The 18,954-nt window shown below is 37.3% G+C and overlaps 1 long non-coding RNA gene across 3 annotated transcripts in view; it reads left to right on the plus strand.

Annotated features, from left to right (window-relative positions):
• The first annotated feature begins 2,929 nt into the window (after positions 1-2,929).
• LOC145523459 (uncharacterized) overlaps positions 2,930-18,954 on the plus strand; it is a 45,608-nt gene continuing 29,583 nt past the window's right edge. The window contains exons 1-3 of one of the 3 annotated variants that reach the window (XR_014066575.1): positions 2,930-3,200; positions 14,873-14,966; positions 15,227-15,397. This is a non-coding gene — a long non-coding RNA (uncharacterized LOC145523459). The remainder of the gene's footprint in view (positions 3,201-14,872; positions 14,967-15,226; positions 15,398-18,954) is intronic. The other 2 variants (XR_014066577.1, XR_014066576.1) reach the window with 2 other exon arrangements.

The raw sequence follows: 18,954 nt of genomic DNA on the forward strand, positions 1-18,954 counted from the left end.
CACTTTCCAGGTTACATTACAATTTTGGAAACATTGTTCTACATACATTCTGTATTTGTATTTAATATACATACGCACAAAGTAGCACACATTATATTAATACTAAAACACATGTACACGTGTGTTTCACAGGTACACCTGTGTAGATTATTGAGGCAATTACCAGAGTAATTTAATGGAACACTATTCTGCTTCATGTCTAATAGTTCATGGGAAAAATTCCCACAGACTTGTGGAAAGGAAATGCATATGAAACACGCATTTTGAAGTCAATAATTTCACCTTTCAGCAAAAGTACAGAGAAGGGTGGAAATTTTTCTTAAAGCTATATAAGAATTAATGTAGACAGTTGGAATTTTTTCCAATGATTCGCTCTATCTTGCCTCTTTGTATGTAATTTAATCCCTTTTGATGATAAATATACATGTAGACATAAGAGGATCATCTTAAGTAAGATAGGCTGCACATCCCTTAGACATGCTGCTAGTACATGGATAGCATTTCAATAAAAGACTAGCTTGCCCTGGGATGAGTATTTGTAATCATTTCAATGTGATATTCTGAAATTTCCAGAAGCAGAAAGTGCAGATATAGCATGATTTATTGTTTCCAGTTACTGAAAAGGTGTAGCATAAACATAAGAGTGTGGAAATTGATAGCTTTGGTGAAAAAAATGATTTATACGTTTAACTATGATGTCCACGTCTGGTAGAAGGAAGGCCTGACCAGGTGGGAGTGGGCAAGCTGAGAAAAGATGGAATAATTAGCTGTTAGAGGACTGAAGGACATTGAGGACTATATAAAGTAGAAGAATAAGTCAGTTTTTCTTAGGAGACCTAGAAGGATAGGAGGCTGTAGTTAAACTTTGAAGAATAAAATATTAAGATTTTGTAACTACAAAGTGGTTCAATGATGAAGTTTAGTGTTTGTAGAGTTGAAACAGGAAATGTGTCAATCATCAGTGGAGTGAGTCAGAGAAGAAACTGTGAGCTGGATGCTAAACAGGTTACTCACATAGAGTTTAAAGGCCCTTAAGAAGATGAAAATGCCTGAGTACGAAAGCAAATATGTTAGGCAGCAATGTTAGACACCAATAAGGAGTGTGAAGAGTCACAGAACATGGCAACATACACCTCAAATGAAGAGAGGATTTTACAAAAGAGAGGAGTGTTGTTCTGGAAGTCATGTTGAAGTAGAAGTTGAAGTAGAACAAGGGAGGAGGCACGGTTTCTCTTGAAATAAGTGCAAAGGGGATTGGGTTTACAGAGAGGGAGTCAGATTTTTGTTAGAGCAAAAGGGAGAGTAAACATTCTATAAAAAAGTTTATTTATTTATTTTGACAGCAAAGATAGAAATATTTAACAGTCTTGGTTTCTCTAATTAGCATCAGGGGAAGGATGACTGCAGACCCAAGCAATATAATAAAAACAAATTTTTAACAAAAGATCTTTAAAAGTAGGAATGTTTTCACTGTGGAGGATTCCTGAGGGCATAGTAGAAATGGATGGAAAGGAGAGGAGGAAAGGAAATTAGTCAGAGAAGAGGAAGTACAGAGAAGCATTGGTATGGGAGTTTAGAGAGGTACGGGTAATGAGTATGAGATAGTGTTGTGGTTATGAGCAAAGGCTCTGGAGTTAATCCATCTTGGTTAAGATCCTAGTTCCACTGAGTCACTTGCTGTGTGTCCCTTGGAAAATTGCTAAACTTTCTAAGCCTGTTTTCTTATCTCTCAAATGGGAAAAAATTGAATGAGATAATACATGTACCATTTTTCTATACAGTGCCCTAGATACAGTAAGTGCTTAATTAAATTATGAATATATATATGTACATTCTGGCTTCAGAAGACCAAGGTTGTCTAGTATGTGAAGCACAGTTAGCTAGCCTAAAGGCTCTGGGTTTCCAGTAGATCTCTGTCACTGGGTTGTATAGATGCAAACTAACACCCACAGAAGAAGAATAAGAAGCCAGAAGAATTTTTACTTGTTGTTATAAGCACTTTACTTATTACATTAGCAGTGTAACTACAATTTTAGTGCAGGGTGATATTTTCTCTATTGGAGAATACATATAATAGTACAAGAGCAAAAACAAGGCATGACTAATTCTATTGGGTTAGCCAAACAATTCATTTGGTTTTTTCCATAACATCTTATAGAAAAAACTGAAAAATTTTTGGCCAACCCAAAAACTGTGTGGGAAGTCTGCAGTACCATGAAGACATTTACTATTGAGATTAAGTCAGATTATAAAAGTGGAATAGGAATAGAGAGGGAACTGCAGGTGCAAAGACTTTTAGTCATGAAAGGCATAGAATATTCTGCTGAGAACAGTAAGAACATTCATGTGATAAAGCCTTGAGACAGAAGTAGTGAAGGAATAGGAACTGAAGCTGGGAAGTGGGCTGATTCTAAAAAACCAAGTAACAAGGAGCCAAACAATAGCTGAATGAGTCATTTCAGATCAGTAAGAAAAATAAGCTGTTTTTGGAAAGACATCCTACACTGGATTCTCCCGAGGAAGAACATTCTTGGAGGGAGAAAAAAGGAATTCTGGGAAGACAAAGGCAATGGATGTAATAGGTACAATGAGTTTGTAATAGACAAAATGTCCAAAAGCATTCAATGGAGGCTGGCTTCTAGAGAGAAACATAGCTTTCAAATCACTGTCACATTCAGATCAGGGCCTCAATTCCATCAATAATTCATCTCACATTGTTTAACTTCAATAATTCTCCCAAATCGTTCACACCAAAGGGTCAATGACACATAAAAATTTACCAGATCCAATCTTTTATTTAAAGATAAGGAGACAAATTCAGAAACATTTAGGTGCCTGGACCCAGAATGTGTTGTTGCTTAGTGGCAGAGTTAGAACTTGAATTCTGGCATTTGGAATGGTAGTGAGATGGGAATCCAAGTTCTTGTCCAGAGAGCCAAAGAATGGAATCCATGAACAAGCAAACACTCATGGTAGCAAGCAAATAGGATTTATGATAGAGGAGGAATGTAGAAAGCTCTCAGCATAGACACTGAGAGGGGGTAAAGAGTCCCCTCAAGGTGGGACTTACAGCAGTTTTTATGTCCTTCCTTAAATCATATTATTTCTAACCAATCAATTTAGGTCAAGATACTTGGAGAAGGAAATGGAAACTCACTTCAGTATTCTTGCCTGGAGAGTCCCATGGACAGAGGAGCCTGGTGAGTTATAGTTCATAGGGTCATAAAGAGTCACATGACTGAAATGACTTGGCATGACTTTTGTTGATCCTTGGATTAAGTCACCACCCCTTTTCACCCTCTGGCCATTTTCTCATGGGCTTAAGATTAATGATCACCAGTTGTTTTTCCCTTAAGCATATTGAACAGAATTTAATTGCTGCACTTCCCTGGATCTGAGTGCTGATAATTTATCAGACTAAACACACATTCCAGGAATCCAGGACAATGGAGCAGAATGTCAGAATGTTTACTGAAAACAAGACCAAAGTCTCAGAAGCCCTCTCCTCCTAAGATCTATGACAGGAGAGGTTAAAAAAAAAATGTGTATTGTGAGAGTTGCAAGGTTAAGTTTTATTTGGGGTAAAATGAGGACTGCAGCCTGGGAGACAGCACCTCAGATAGCTCTGAGAAACTGCTCCAAAGAGGCAGTGAGGGAAGGTCATTAAGGGGGAGTTCAGTGCAATCAAGCACTCATTTTACAAAAGGTTTTCTGCTAGTCATCAGGAGCTGATGTCACCATGAAGGGATTTATTGCTTTTCTAGATATGAGGAGATGAAAGAATTGGCATCATGAAATCAGTTCCTAAAAATATCTAACTATCTAAAGATCTTGAGAAATGCTGGACTGGATGAAGCACAAGTTGGAATAAAGATTGTGGGGAAAAATATCAATAACCTCAGATATGCAGATGACACGACGCTTATGGCAGAAAGTGAAGAAGAACTAAAGAGCCTCTTGATGAAAGTGAAAGAGAAGAGTGAAAAAGTTGGCTTAAAACTCAACATTCAGAAAACAAAGATCATGGCATCTGGTCCCATCACTTCATGGCAAATAGATGGAAACAGTGGAAACAGTGACAGACTTTATTTTGGGGGCTCCAAAATCACTGCAGATGATGACAGCAGCCATGAAATTAAAAGACACTTGCTCCTTGGATGAAAAGTTATAACCAACCTAGACATCTTATTAAAAAGCAGAGACATTACTTTGCCAACAAACGTCCATCTAGTCACGGCTATGGTTTTCCAGTAGTCATGTATGGATGTGAGATTTGGACTATAGAGAGAGCTGAGCATCAAAGAATTGATGCTTTTGCACTGTGGTGTTGGAAAAGACTCTTGAGAGTCCCTTGGACTGCAAGGAGATCAAACCAGTCCATCCTAAAGGAAATCATTCCTGAATATTCATTAGAAGGACTGATGTTGAAGCTGAAACTCCAATACTTTGGCCACCTGATACAAAGAACTGACTCATTTGATAAGACACTAATGCTGGGAAAGATTGAAGGCAGGAGGAGAAGCGGCTGACAGAGGATGAGATGATTGGATGGCATCACTGACTCCATGGATGTGAGTTTGAGTAGGCTCTGGGAGTTGGTGATGGACAGGGAGGCCTGTGCTGCAGTCCACGGGGTTGGAAAGAGTTGGACAAAACTGAGTGACTGAACTGATATAAAGATCTATTCTACCAGTTTCCCTGGAGTACAGAGTGCCTCACTCTCCACCCTGAATTCCACTTGAGGGTGTTGAAGGTCAGCAGCTGCAGCAGCACAGGCAGATGGCAAGTGCTCTTGTTGTTGTTGTTCAGTCACTGGCAAATGCTCTTGGCAACTGGCAACTTGTAGCTGACTTAGACATGTGTAAAAGGGCAAAAGGGCTGGGGTGGAGATAGGATGGTTGAGAAAGGGGAGAAAGGAGAGAGACTGAAGAGCTGTGGAAAAGAATAGTACAGAAATGACAGAGTGGGGGATGTATTTGTTGCTGAAACTTGGTCTCTATTCACCTGTGCAGAATAGAAACTTGGAGATCTAGGCTTGGGTGAAGTCGAAAAGGATAGCTTTTATTTCTTTGCCAGGAATAAAGGGCCAAAGTGGGCTAATGCCCTCAAGTCTGTGTGATATAGTGTTCACAGAGCAGATCATGATCAGCTCATGGACAATTCTTGGATTGGTTGGCATTGTGGTGAAGGTTCAAGTATTATCAATGTCCTGGTTTCAACCAGTCTAGAGTTTATGGTCTTGTGGTCAGCAGTTTTCATCTGGATGCGGTCTGCCTATAAAAACAACTTAGGAATGTGTGTCAGGCCTTTATCTAAATCTTTCAGGGAGCTATGAGTTCAGTGATTCTGCTATGTGGCAGATTTACAGTCTAAATTGTTACTAGTTCCCCAGCTCAACAGCTATTCTTTGTTTCTACATCTTCACATTTCCCAATCATTAACTCTTGAGTCAGCAATACACTTCAAAAGGGAAGGATACAGGGTTTGTACATGGTTTCATACTGAAGGCCAATGTCCTTTACCCTCAATGGAGTGTGCCTATACGTGCTGTGATTATGCCTTCCTGGTAAAGGTATTTTAGACTTTTCAGCTCAGGTAGTTATATAACTAAGACTCTCATGAGAATTTTCCCATTAGTTGTTTGTTTGGTTTTTTTTAGATTTTTATATGAAGATATTTAACATGGGTCAATAGCAAGAGTCTCCTACAAGTAATTGTGAAAAATTATGATCTCTGAGATTTAAAATGTAGGAGCAATGTATAATGCCAGAGATCCACAATATATAAAAGCGTCTTAAAAAGATGGAAACCCTCAAAGGGCTTGACCCAAGGGGTTAGCTTCTCTATAGAGGATGTTTCAATTAGGAAGCAGCTCATTTGCCAGAAAGAGCAGAAGAGAAGAGTGGAAGGGGTAAACCTTGACAATGTCTATCCTCCTCCATTCACTGTGAAGAGGTGTCCTGATACAAGCTCTCAAGATGCCAGTCCCTCTGGCAAACTGATCTCTATTGTGGAAATGGTTTCATGAAGACATCAGAGGTTATGCCTGGTGCTACTGAAAACAAAACGGTACAACTCACTCACTAGCCTGGCCCTCTTCCTTGCTCAGCCAACAAACGCAGATTGTAATTTGACTTCCATGAAGATTTGCTTAGTGGAAGACTGAAGTGGTCATATTGATGCAAATGTGCTCAGCTTTATGACAATTATATTTCTCATTGTAAATCAATAGGATAGCCTTTGCTTTTCACATCACTCAACTTGAGATTGACTCATGGGAACTCTTTGAAAAGACGAATATGTTCTCAATACGTTGACAAAATTGTGTCTCTGAGTTGGCAAGGCTGAAGGCCAGACTGTGGACTGTGGTGAATTCTCCAAACCAAGGACATTTCATGTGCCTTTTGGTAGCCAGCTTTTCCCTTGAGGGCTTTGACATTTCTGTGTCCTTAGCTTCAAATACTTACTCTTTCCTACCCAAAAACATATGCCTAAAGCAGAAAAAGATTTTAGTTATCTTAACAAATAAAGATAAAATTCCCTTAGTAGGGTTCTTTTTTTTTTTCACTCCAAGACCAGGAAAATACTAAATAAACATTATATCAAGTATTAAAGGAGCACTACAGAAAAACAAAGGAATTTTTCCTCTTTTAAAGCTTTCAGTTACATTTAATAAGCTGTCAAATCACCTTATTTTTACTGTGGTGCATTATGTAGAAGACAGTTTAGATGCAATAATCTATATTTCAAATGATGCACACTAATGATTTTAGTAAATAGCCATATTTTTATTATTGTTTTAGCAAACACTGTATCTAAAAGGTATCCTGTATTTTAAAGCAGAAAAAATGAGCTCATGAATTCTAATACCTATTTTCTTGACAGTAAATTTTTCCTAATGCGTTAATTATGACTCCAGATAGACCAATGATTATTTCATATATTCTAATTAGGAATTACTTTATTCAGTCAGCCATACACTTCAGTAAACAAGTGGAATAAATTCCCCAGGGAAATGATAAAAAGACAATGATTTCCTTCCCACTACAGCTTGGAGAATTTACCCCACAATCAAGGAGTAATTAGAGAAGAAAATGGAGAGTTAGAAAATATAGTTGCAGGTGTAAGTACTTGGCAAGTCATGTTGCTTTGCAAGGATGAGATGAAAATGGACATCTTTATTACTTATCATATACAGGGAACTGCACTAGTTATTATGATCTCCTTTAAGAAATAAGCAAAAATACAATCAAATTAGTTGTTTTTGTAGGAGAACAAATTGGAATGTAATCATCTCATTTAAATACTAGATTTACAGAAAGGAGAAAGAAGAAACCAACTCAGCACATTTCTAATTATTTATTCCTTTAATACACAGATTTATCCCCTCAAGATCAAGCTTATCTATATTAATTTTTGAAGCTACCATATGCAATGGAAGTCCTCATTTCATGTTTTGGTCCAGGATCTTATGATGAAAATAAGGACCAGAGGGGGTAGTGGGAAGAGGGAGATTCGTTAAGCTGGCTGATTTAACTACTGTCTGTATTTGGATATCCCAGTTATCATTTTATTTTTAGCTGTCAAAGACATTTTCAAAAATCATTGTGTAGAGGGAAATGGTATGGCTTTAAAATACATGCATTTGTTATATATATTTTTTCTTATCAAGTCAGTGTCACAAGTATAAGCTGCATTCTTCCAGTATAGCTTTTAGACTTGTTTTGAGTAATTTGTTCACTCGCCAGCCTTTGTTACACCACATCAGTAAATAAAATCTCATAATTAACAGTGATCCACATTACTTAAGGTGAAATACTCAGAGGTCCTTTAGTTCACATTAGGGGCTTGGAAGTAGAACATTTTAATTATCTGGAATGCAGTCAACAGCAAATCAAACATTAAAAGACCAAAAGCTTTTTTATAAAATCACAATTCAGCTTCTGGGCTTTTATAATAATTTGTTTTTCTGACCATGGAAAACCTTTAGAAAAAGTCAGCAAATCATTCTATTTGTTTTAAAGGAGGAATAAAGTCTTGAACTCATGAACAGCTGGTTGAAATAATGGCTAAAGGTCCCAGCTTATTAAAATTAGTGTCAATCAGTTTAGACAGATAATCAATAACTGTCCACTTACATTGTTCATCCAGGCATAGTACACAAAAATAACTCCTGTATCTATTTTAGTTTCACTAATACTTTACTAGGAATAAGTTGTGAGTGAGGAAACTGATCATTTTGGAAAATACCTTGGAAAAAAATTTACCAAAAGAGTTGTAAACCTTAAGTAGTTAGTTGTGGTTCTCCTGTTATGCTAACCTGGACTGATAATGAGAGGAAGTTTTAAAAAAGAATCTGGGAAAATAATGTTCAAGAGCAAAAACTTTGACAATATTCTTTTGAAATTTTAAAGACTTTTTTTGTTTAAATCTGTTTGCTAATGGATTATGGGTTTAATACACCATAATAAATGTTTCAAAAGAAGAGATTATTTTTGAAAGATCATAATTATATGTGTTAAAAAGATGCATATTTAGGTATAGACCAATCACTTAACATATAATTCAATAAAGTTGTGAAAATAAAAGTCATGGTAGTTCATGGATGATGTATTGAATGGTTATGGCAAATGATGGTATCCATATGCCAGTTAGATTATCGCATGGCTCGCTTTCTTGTCAATAATACCAAGCCCTAATTTTCAGATATATGTTTCTCAAAAGCCATTAGAAAAAACCATCTAGACACTGAAATTCTCATTTACTCTGGAAAAGTCAACAGGCATATGAGATTCACACACATACCCAAATGAAAAAGAAAAGGAGAGCAATAGATATGTTTATTGTATCCTGAGTGTCTGTGAAAAGCATATACTAGAATAGATGCTAGAAAAGACAGTGGAATATCTAAATCTTCTATTTTAGAGAGGATGGAAAAAATTTCCCAAGAATATCAGCTACTTAAAGGTAAAGTATAAATTTGAAGGAATATTTTAAGACTTCCTGTTCAGTGTTTTATCCCACTGGATCCAGAAACCATCTTTTTATAACCCTATAATGTTTTCATTTTCACTTAAGCATTTTCATATACAAATAAAATAATGAAATAGGAAAGTGTTTAAACCTGAAATTAGGTTATCTCAAGCTTTGGGTCACTTTGAAACAATGTTTAAGTGTGTAGATTTCTCCTCTCAGATATCTTATGTAGAAACAACAAACATTATAACATATCTCTAAAAGACAAAATGCTACCTATATTAATGAAATTCTATCATAATCACACTTAAAGAATTATCCCAGCAAGCTTTCAGCTTTAGTCGTTCAACAATGTTCCTATAAGGGAATAATTAACCATCCTTTCAAAGGGTGAAATCCACTCTCATAAATAGTCTCTGAATGATTTATTTTCTAAATGGTTTAACAGGAGACAGGCTCATGTTTTCCTAGCGCAAGTAGACATCACTTCAGAAAGAAAATAAAGCAGTCATAAAAATAAACTTTTATTATATGCATTGTATGTCCAAGTTCTTTTAAAAATAAAGACACAAGAGATGCTAAATACCAAGAGAGGGCAGAGATCAAGATTGCAAAGTAGAAGAACATGGACCCACCACCTCCCACAAACACATTAAAACTTCATCCAAAAGTGGAACAGTTCTCACAGAATACCTACTGAATGCTGACTGAAGGTCTCATACAACCAAAGCTGTAGGAAAGATTTCCATGTAACTGGGTAAAGGGGAACAAAAAGTAGGACAAAAGGGGAACAGAAAGGAATAGGGATGGGACCTGCACGCCCGGGAGAGATCTGTGAAAAACGAAAGGTTTCTTCACCCTGGGAACCCCCTTTACTGACTGAGAGGTCAGTCAGGACAGAAAGGGAGCTTCAAAAACTCAGAGGAGAGTGCAGCAGCCGGTTTGTAGCAGACACAACAGGGAGAGACAAGAACAGATAGTCTTTGCCACATCACTGCACTTTCCAGCCTGAGACACATGTTTGCTAGTGTGCTCAGAGGCTGGCTGCTAAAAACTGGGCTTCAGCAGACAGACCTGGGGAAAAGTTGACTATGTGGAGACAGTCAGAAGCACCTGGAATGTGGTGCAAGACTCAAGTAGGGGTGTGCACAGGACAAAGCTTGGGTCTGCCAAAGGAGCCCCAATGTCATTGCATGCAGGGGAGGGGTGTGACTCCACATTGCAGCCTCATTCGCAGCTTGCTCACAGGAAGTATAGCTCAACCACTAGGAAATCTAGGAGCACACAAGCGTCAGGGTGTTCCCACACATGGAAGTAGGCCTGAAATCTGAGCCCATTACCAGCATGCTCACAGCTAAAGTGGGACAGAGGGCGGTGCCAACAGCAATGTACTCATACACTGGGTCACAGGCAGTGTCACCGAGCGCATGTCCTGGTGGACAGCTCCTAGGGAGAAAATGACAGTGACTCTGTTCCCAGCAGGAGCACTCTCATCCTGCCTATCTCACATGACAGTTTAGAAATGAATCTGAGGAGCAGACCCTGCCCCTGACAGGACTGTGACAACCACAGAGCAAAGAGGAGACACTATCCAACACCCACTGTAGGTCCTGGATACTAATAGCCAGTAACAACACCAATAACACCCCTGGATACCAACCCCTTATCCAGGGGAAAACAATCAGTACAATCTGAGGAAAGATGTGGTATACCAAAAACCAGCCCTAACTTCAAAAACATTGGACACAGAGTGCACACAGTGATGTTCCTACATAAAACACCCATTTAAGACCACAGTAGATAACAGCTTCTCCTAAATCACAGTCAGAGAAATACAAGTAAAATGAAAAAAGCAGAACCATTCACAACTGAAAGAGCAAGAGAAATTCTCTGAAAGGACAGTGAAAGAGATCTCTGCAGTCTACTAGAGTTGAGTTCAAAAAGGAGGTAATAAAAATGCTAAAGGAGTTAAGAAAGTCTTTCTTGTGGAAATGCAGATCTCTGTAATAAGGAACTAGCAACTACAAAGAGGAGCCAATCAAAATTAGACAAATCAATTGCCAAGATGAAAAATCAAGCAAATGATAAAGACTCTCATCAACTAGGTATAGAGAGAATATAATACAAGCTATTTATGACTGACTCATAGACAACATAATATTCAGTGATAAAAAGCTGTATTTTCCAGCTAAAATCTAGAGCAAGACAAGGATTCCCACTCTTAACACTTCTATTCAACGTAGTATCAGAAGTCCTAGCCACAGAAAACAGAAGAGAAAAAGAAAGATTTCCAAATCGGAAGAAAGAAGCAAAATTTTCATGATATGTAGATGACATGATAGTTTATATATAGAAAACCCTAAAGTCTCCACACAAAACTATTAGAATTGATACACGAATTTAGCATGTTAGCAGGATACAAACTCAACATACATAAATCTGTTGCATTTATTTATACTAGCGATGAATATCAGAATGAAAAATTTTTAAATAATCTCTTCAAAAATCATGGCAAAAAAAAATCCCTTGGAATAAACTTGATCAAGGAGATAAAAAGTTATTTTCTGACAACTATAAAATATTGATAAAGGAAACTGGAGATGATTCAAAGACATGGAAAGATATCCCATGCTCCTGGAGTGAAAGAATTAATATTGTTAAAATTGCCGTTTTACTCAAAGCAATATATATAGATTTAAAGTGATCCTTATCGAATTATCCATGACATTTTTTTATAGGACTAGAACAAATAATCTTAAAATTTATATGAAATCACAGAAGATTCAGAATTGCCAAAACAATCCTGAGTAAAAAAGAATAAAGGTGAAGACATAATTCTCCCATTCTTAAGACAATACTATAAAGTTACAGTACTCAAAACAGCATGGTACTGGGAAAAAACACACACATGGGTCAATGGAATAGAACTGAGAGCCCAGAAATAAACCAATGCAACTACAGTCAATTAACCTTTGACAAAGGAGGCAATAATGTACAACTGAGAAAAGACAGTCTCTTCAATAAGTTGAACTGAGAAAGCTGGAGAGCTTCATGTAAATTATAAAGTTAGAATACTCCCTCACACTTTACAAAAAAAAAAATAAACTCAAAATGGCTTAAAGACTTAAACATAAGATGTGTCACCATAAAACTCCTAGAAGAGAACATACACAAAACATCTTTTGACATAAATTGCAGCAATACTTTCTTAGATTTGTCTCCCAAGGCAAAAGATATAAAAGCAAACATTTAAAAAATGGGACCTAATCAAACTTATGAGCTTTTGCACAGCAAAGAAAACCATGAACAAAATGAAAAGACAACTATAAAATGGGGGAAAATTTGCAAATATTGACTTAATTTCCAAAATATACGAACAGTTCATGCACTGAATATAAAGACAAAAAAACACATCCTAATTGAAAAATTGATAGATCTAAAGAGACATATTTCCAAAAAAGATACACAGATAACCAAAAGCCACATGAAAAGATGCTCAAATTTACTAATTATTAGAGAAATGAAAATCAAAACTACAATCAGATACCACCTCAGACCAGTTAGAATGGCCATCATAAAATGTCTGTAAGCAATAAATGCTGGAGAGGGTGTGGAGAAAACAATCAGATACCACCTCAGACCAGTTAGAATGGCCATCATCAAATGTCTGTAAGCAATAAATGCTGGAGAGGGTGTGGAGAAAAGAGAATTCTCCTGCACTGTTGGTGGAAATGTTAATTGGTACAACCACTATGGAGAACAGTATGGAAGTTCCTTAAAAAACTAAAAAATAGAGTTACCATATCATCTAGCAATCCCATTCCTGGGCATATATCTTGGAGAAAAATCTAATTCAAAAATATACATGCACCTCAACATTCATAGCTGTGCTATTTATAATTGACAAGACCCAGTAGCAGTCGAAGTATCCATTGACAAGTGAACAAATAAAGAAGATGTGATATATATATATATATATATATATATATATATATATATACATACACACACAACATATATATGTATAACACACACATACAATAGAATGCTGCTCAGCCAAAAAAACTGAAATAATACCACTCACAACAACATGGATGGACCTAGAGATTATCATACTAAGTGAAGTAAGTCATACAAAGAAAAATATCATATGATATCAACTGGACTTCCCTGGTGGCTCAGATGGTGAAGAATTTGTCTGCAATTCAGGAGACCCAGGTTTGATGGCTGGGTCAGGAAGATCCTCTGGAGAAAGGAATGGCAACCCACTCCAATATTCTTGCCTAGGGAATCCCATGGACAGAGGAGCCTGCAGGCTACAGTCTATGGTGTCACAAAGAGTTGGACATGGCTGAGCAACCAACACACACACACGATATTAATTATATGTAGAATCTAAAAAATAATACAAATAAATTTATTTACAAAACAGAAACAGACTCACAGACATAGAAAACAAATGTATGCCTATCAAAGAGGAAAGGGGGGGAGGGATAAATTAGGAGTTTGGGATTAACAGATACACACTACTATACTTAAACAACCAGGACATACGTAAAGCAGAGGGAATTATATTCAATTTCTTTTAAGGACCTATAATGGAAAAGAATCTGAAAAAAAAAATTGTGTATATATATATATATTGGGCTCAGCTGGTAAAGAATCTGTCTGCAATGCAGGAGACCCTGGTTTGATTCCTAGGTTAGGAAGATCTCCTGGAGATGGGATAGGCTACCCACTCCAGTATTCTTAGGCTTCCCTGGTGGCTCAGACAGTAAAGAATCTGCCTGCAAGGCTGGAGACCTGGGTTTGATCCCTGGGTTGGGAAGATCCCCTGGAGGAGGGCATGGAAACTCACTCTAGTATTCTTGCCTGGAGAATCCCCATGGACAGAGGAGCCTGGTGGGCTACAGTCCATGGGGTGGGGTGGCAAAGAGTCGGATACAACTAAGCACAGCACAATACAAAATGTGAATATCTGAATATTTTTTTGTGATACAATATCACAATATCTGATCACTTTGCTGCACACCTGAAACTAACACAATATTGTAAATCAACTATATCCCTCCCCCAACAAAAAATTCCAAGAGATGTGTCTACTGCCACCTAGAAACAAGGTGAAGGCCATTCCTATATTAAAGAAGCAATAGTAGATAGTGTCAAGGCACAGATCTTAGTTGAAAATGTGGTCACTAATCCTACTACTGGGATGTTAACGTTGGCTTCCCACTGACTAGTTGTGGGTGCATAGGTGATATACTTTCTACTTCAGTTTTCTGGTTATTGATAAAATAGAACCAAAAATGATGCCTCTCATCATCAGGACTTCTATGAGAGTTAAATCTGTTAGAATTATGTAAATAGCACACAGTAAGAACTCAATAAATATATGCTGCTATGACAATTATTAACTTCCTTTCTTCTTTGTACCGGCCTATATTTCATCACTTAGAGAAGTCTTGTCTTAGAAACAGAAGACTAAGACATTTTCCAAAATTAATCTTGATATTTCAAAAAGAAAATTAGGGATTATAAGGGCATTATATTGGGGCATTTGATGTAGTTGAAAGTAAAATTTTTTTTTTCCATTTTCCAGTCATATTTGCGCCTGTAAATTACATATTAGGGTAGATCATCAACACAATAAAATATTATGGTAAAAGAGACAATTCTGAATCTAAATATAAAATTCCTTGGCTAAAATATCAATTCCAAGGTTAAAACTATAGATTTTTGCTTTGGGCCTAAATAGAGAAACAACAGTTTATGAGGCTTCTTTCACGAAACAGAATCTAGTTTCAACTTGGTGACAATTTAATTTTAGTGCTGCATTCATCTAACAGATTCAAAAGCATTCACAAGCATGTAGTGTATCATTATCCTTGTTTCACAGAGACTCCAAAGCATGGGCAGAAATTAGTGTTTTCAAGCAACTAACCAAGCTTTTCTCGGTCGGGTGCTGGGTACTGAGCGTCCTAGGAGTTAAGGTATGTCTTAAAATATCTCATTTATTGACATTTTCTTAAAAAAAAAAAAAAGAAAGGCTAATTTAAGTAGAAAATGAGTGAGTTATACAAATTTAACAAAACTTTGTAACACCTAGCTCTACACTAGTTGCATAGGGAGATATCAAACTGATTGAAACAGGATGCTTTCCTCAAAAGACATGTAGTTTGTTAATGAGATAATAACAATGATAATGGCTAACATATTCTCAGCGCTTGTGTGTTTGTGTGTGTTGTCTCAGTTTTTGCAACCCCATGGACTGTAGCCTGCCAGTCTTCTCTGTCCATGCAATTTCCCAGGCAAGAACACTGAAGTGAGTTGCCATTTCCTCCTGAAGGGGATCTTCCTGACCCAGAGATCGAACCCGTATCTCCTGCTTTGGCAGGTGGATTCTTTACCACTGAGCCACCTGGTAAGCCCATTCTGAATGCTTACTAGATGTCAACCATTAATACTGAGTTCTTTATATGTTGTGCCAATTTATTTTTATAATCAACCCTATAGTCAGGTACAAATCTACCCAATTCATAGTAAAAAAGAAAACTAAGGATTACAGAGGTTGAGAGATTTTTCCCAAGGTTACATGATGATGGCTGGGGTGAGGCTAATAAAATTCATTTGCCTCACCACAGGTAGGACCTCACTGTTGGTGAGACTCTGCATCCCCAAGAAAAATACCCTGACCCTCTTGGGACTTGACATAGTAGTCCTTCAAGAGCTTCACATTTACAACCTCATAGCTTCTCTTTTCTTGCCTCCTTAAAGATTTTTTATATAGATTAGTATCTTGGCTTTTGACGGATTCAATAATCTATGCTCTTTTAATGGTCTCATCATCTCCTCCATTCAACAATCCATTCCCACAACTTCAGTCACTAACATTGTTTTCATTATGGCAATTCCAAGTATCACATCCATAATCAACACCTTTCTTTCTAGTCTACTGCCTCTATTCCAGACTCACAACAATTTTTCAAACCCATATAAATGCAGCCCATTGAACCTCCATTTTACCCCCTCTCAGGACTCCTTATGTTCTCATTTCCCTCCTTAACCAGCTTAAATTTCACTGTCCAACCTGACTATCTTTCCCTTTCCCTCTGATGTAGTTGCTTGGCAAATTCTAACCTTGGATCATTCAGCACCTCATCTACATTGTGTCAGTTCCTAGACATCAGACTTTTATAAAAGAAAGATATAAAAATACTAATGGATTTCTTTTCCCAGCTTTATTGAAATATAATTGGCATATAAATTTGTATTAGTTTAAGGTGTGCACAGTAATGATTTGATACATGGATATATTGCAAAATGTTTACTGCAAAAAATTTAGTTAACATCTACCACCTATCATGCTGCTGCTGCTGCTGCTAAGTCGCTTCAGTTGTGTCCGACTCTGTGCAACCCCATAGACGGCAGCCCACCAGGCTCCTCCGTCCCTGGGATTCTCCAGGCAAGAATACTGGAGTGGGGTGCCATTTCCTTCTCCAGTGCATGAAAGGTGAAAGTGAAAGTGAAGTCGCTCAGTCTTGTCCAACTCCTAGCGACCCCATGGACTGTAGCCTACCAGGCTCCTCCGTCCATGGGGTCTCCCAGGCAAGAGTACTGGAGTGGGATGCCGTTGCCTTCTCCAACCACCTCTCATAGTTTCACATTATTTTCTTGTGGTAGGCACTTATAAAACCCACGATCTTAGCAACTTTCCAACATAAAACACAGTATCATTAACTGTAGTTACCATGCTGTACAGAACATTTCCAGAATTTATTTATCTCATAACTAGAAGTTTGTGCCTTTTGACCACCTTCACCCATTGCCCTATACTCTATTTGCTTCCTCTGGCAATCAGCAGTCTGTTCCATATCAATGAAGATTTTTTTTTGTTGTTTTATTTTGAAATTCTACATGTAAGTGAGATCACAAGTATTTATCTGACTTAACTTAGGACAGTGCCTTCAAAACTCATCTACATTGTCACAAATGGCAAGACTTCAGTCTTTTCATGGCTGAGTAAAATTCCATTGTGATGTATATATACATATATATAGACGTAAGAGAATATACATACATATAGACATAAGAGACGGAGAAGGCAATGGCATCCCACTCCAGTACTCTTGCTTGGAAAATCCCATGGACGGAGGAGCCTGGTAGGCTGCAGTCTATGGGGTCGCTAAGAGTAGGACACGACTGAGCGACTTCACTTTCACTTTCCTCTTTCATGCACTGGAGAAGGAAATGGCAACCCACTCCAGTGTTCTTGCCTGGAGAATCCCAGGGACGGAGGAGCCTGGTGGGCTGCCGTCTATGGGGTCGCACAGAGTCAGACATGACTGAAGTCAAAAATCTATGTATAACGTTACCTTCAGCCCTCTCTACCTGCAGTTTCACATCTGACTTCATTGGTAGTGATTAATCCTTCAATTTGATTTAGCCAAATAAATTCTTGGATGATTTCAAACATAAATAATCTTTTTCCACTTCTCAAAACCATTCGGCTTAAAGCCAATATCCCTTATTTAGCCTACAAAATCTTGCATAACTTCGTGGTCTCTGGTCTTATCATCTGCTACTCTTTCCCTCATTCACTCAGCTCCAGTAACAATAAACTTATTTCTGGTCCTTGAATGCCATGCTACATGCTGAGGGGTCTGGACATATTTTGTGGGCAAAGGGAAGTCACTGCATCACTTTATTTCTTCAAACAGGCCAGTGTTTGTTCTCTTGCAGACTGATCAACCCCAAGAAACCGAGGCAGCATCTAAAGATTGACAAAGCAATTCCTATGATCTAAAACTTTTAATTTCTTTCACAAAAAATTTAATATTGCAGTGTATTTCAATACCAACTAGAGTCACTGAACTGAGTTTTGTGGGGTCAAAGTTACACTGAGAAAATTTGATTGTATACAGTAAAAATACATGTGTTTGATTAGTAGTACAGAAAATGAAGCTTCTAGAAATTCATAAAAAAGGATAAATGAATTCGATGTCAGAAAATGTTTAATGGGGAAGATTGCTTTTTAGCTGTATCTTAAAGAGTGAGTCAAATCTGGAGAAGTGGAAATAAGAAGGATACTCACAGGAGGCAGGATTCTTGGGCAAGAAGGCAAGATTTACGAGCAGGGCATCATGAAGAATCAAGTTGACTGGGAAAAAAAAAAAAGCTTATTTTAGAAGGTAATATAAATGAAATGTTTACACCTGGCTCCTCTAAATTTAATGAATGTAATCCTACATTCTGTAGGGCCTGTAAATTCAAACCCACATAGATTTCATGATAAGATTGTGATGATTTGTGTGTATTTACAGCAACTTTGATTGTATTTTTTGGAGTAGAATATATTCACAAAATATGCAAACATTGTGTTTCAATAGCCATTTATTTCTTTTTAAGTAAAACAGCACTCACAGTCAAGTTGTTTAGTTTAAAAATCAGGCAGGTCTTCAGGTAGCGCTTTTCCTACAATATATTTGATTGGGTTTTGAAGCAGAAATCAAATCATATCTGATTACCATTCAACTTGTGGCAGAGCTATTGTAGAATAAAGAGCCAACAGACAAATATGAACAAAGTCTCATCCTCTTCCCTAATGCTCTCAAAAATTCACTTTATAAGTCACTGTCCCAGACTAAAAATATAAACAAGCATTCACACTCACAAACATTCTGTCAGTGATTCAGTATCAGCATCCTTCTCCACCATCCATCCATTTTTTGCTCTATGGCCGCCGTTTTTTCCATAATCAATCTTTGGCTGTTTGTGATTAGGACTAAGCACCTCTTGTACTTTCAAGATATTGGAAGTGGGTGCAAACCAAGGAGAAAATAGTTTATTCAAACACAAGTTTTATTTATGTTCTGACACCAATACCCTTGCCTTCACCTTTTTCCATGTATAACCTGATTTCCCAACAGCTCCTCAAAAGGTAAAATCTCTTTAATAGTACGGTAGAAATTGGTCTCTAAA

The sequence above is a fragment of the Giraffa tippelskirchi genome, chromosome 10 (genome assembly GCF_054371585.1).
Source record: "Giraffa tippelskirchi isolate mGirTip1 chromosome 10, T2T-mGirTip1v1.2.pri, whole genome shotgun sequence".
In the NCBI taxonomy this organism is placed as follows: Eukaryota; Metazoa; Chordata; class Mammalia; order Artiodactyla; family Giraffidae; genus Giraffa; species Giraffa tippelskirchi.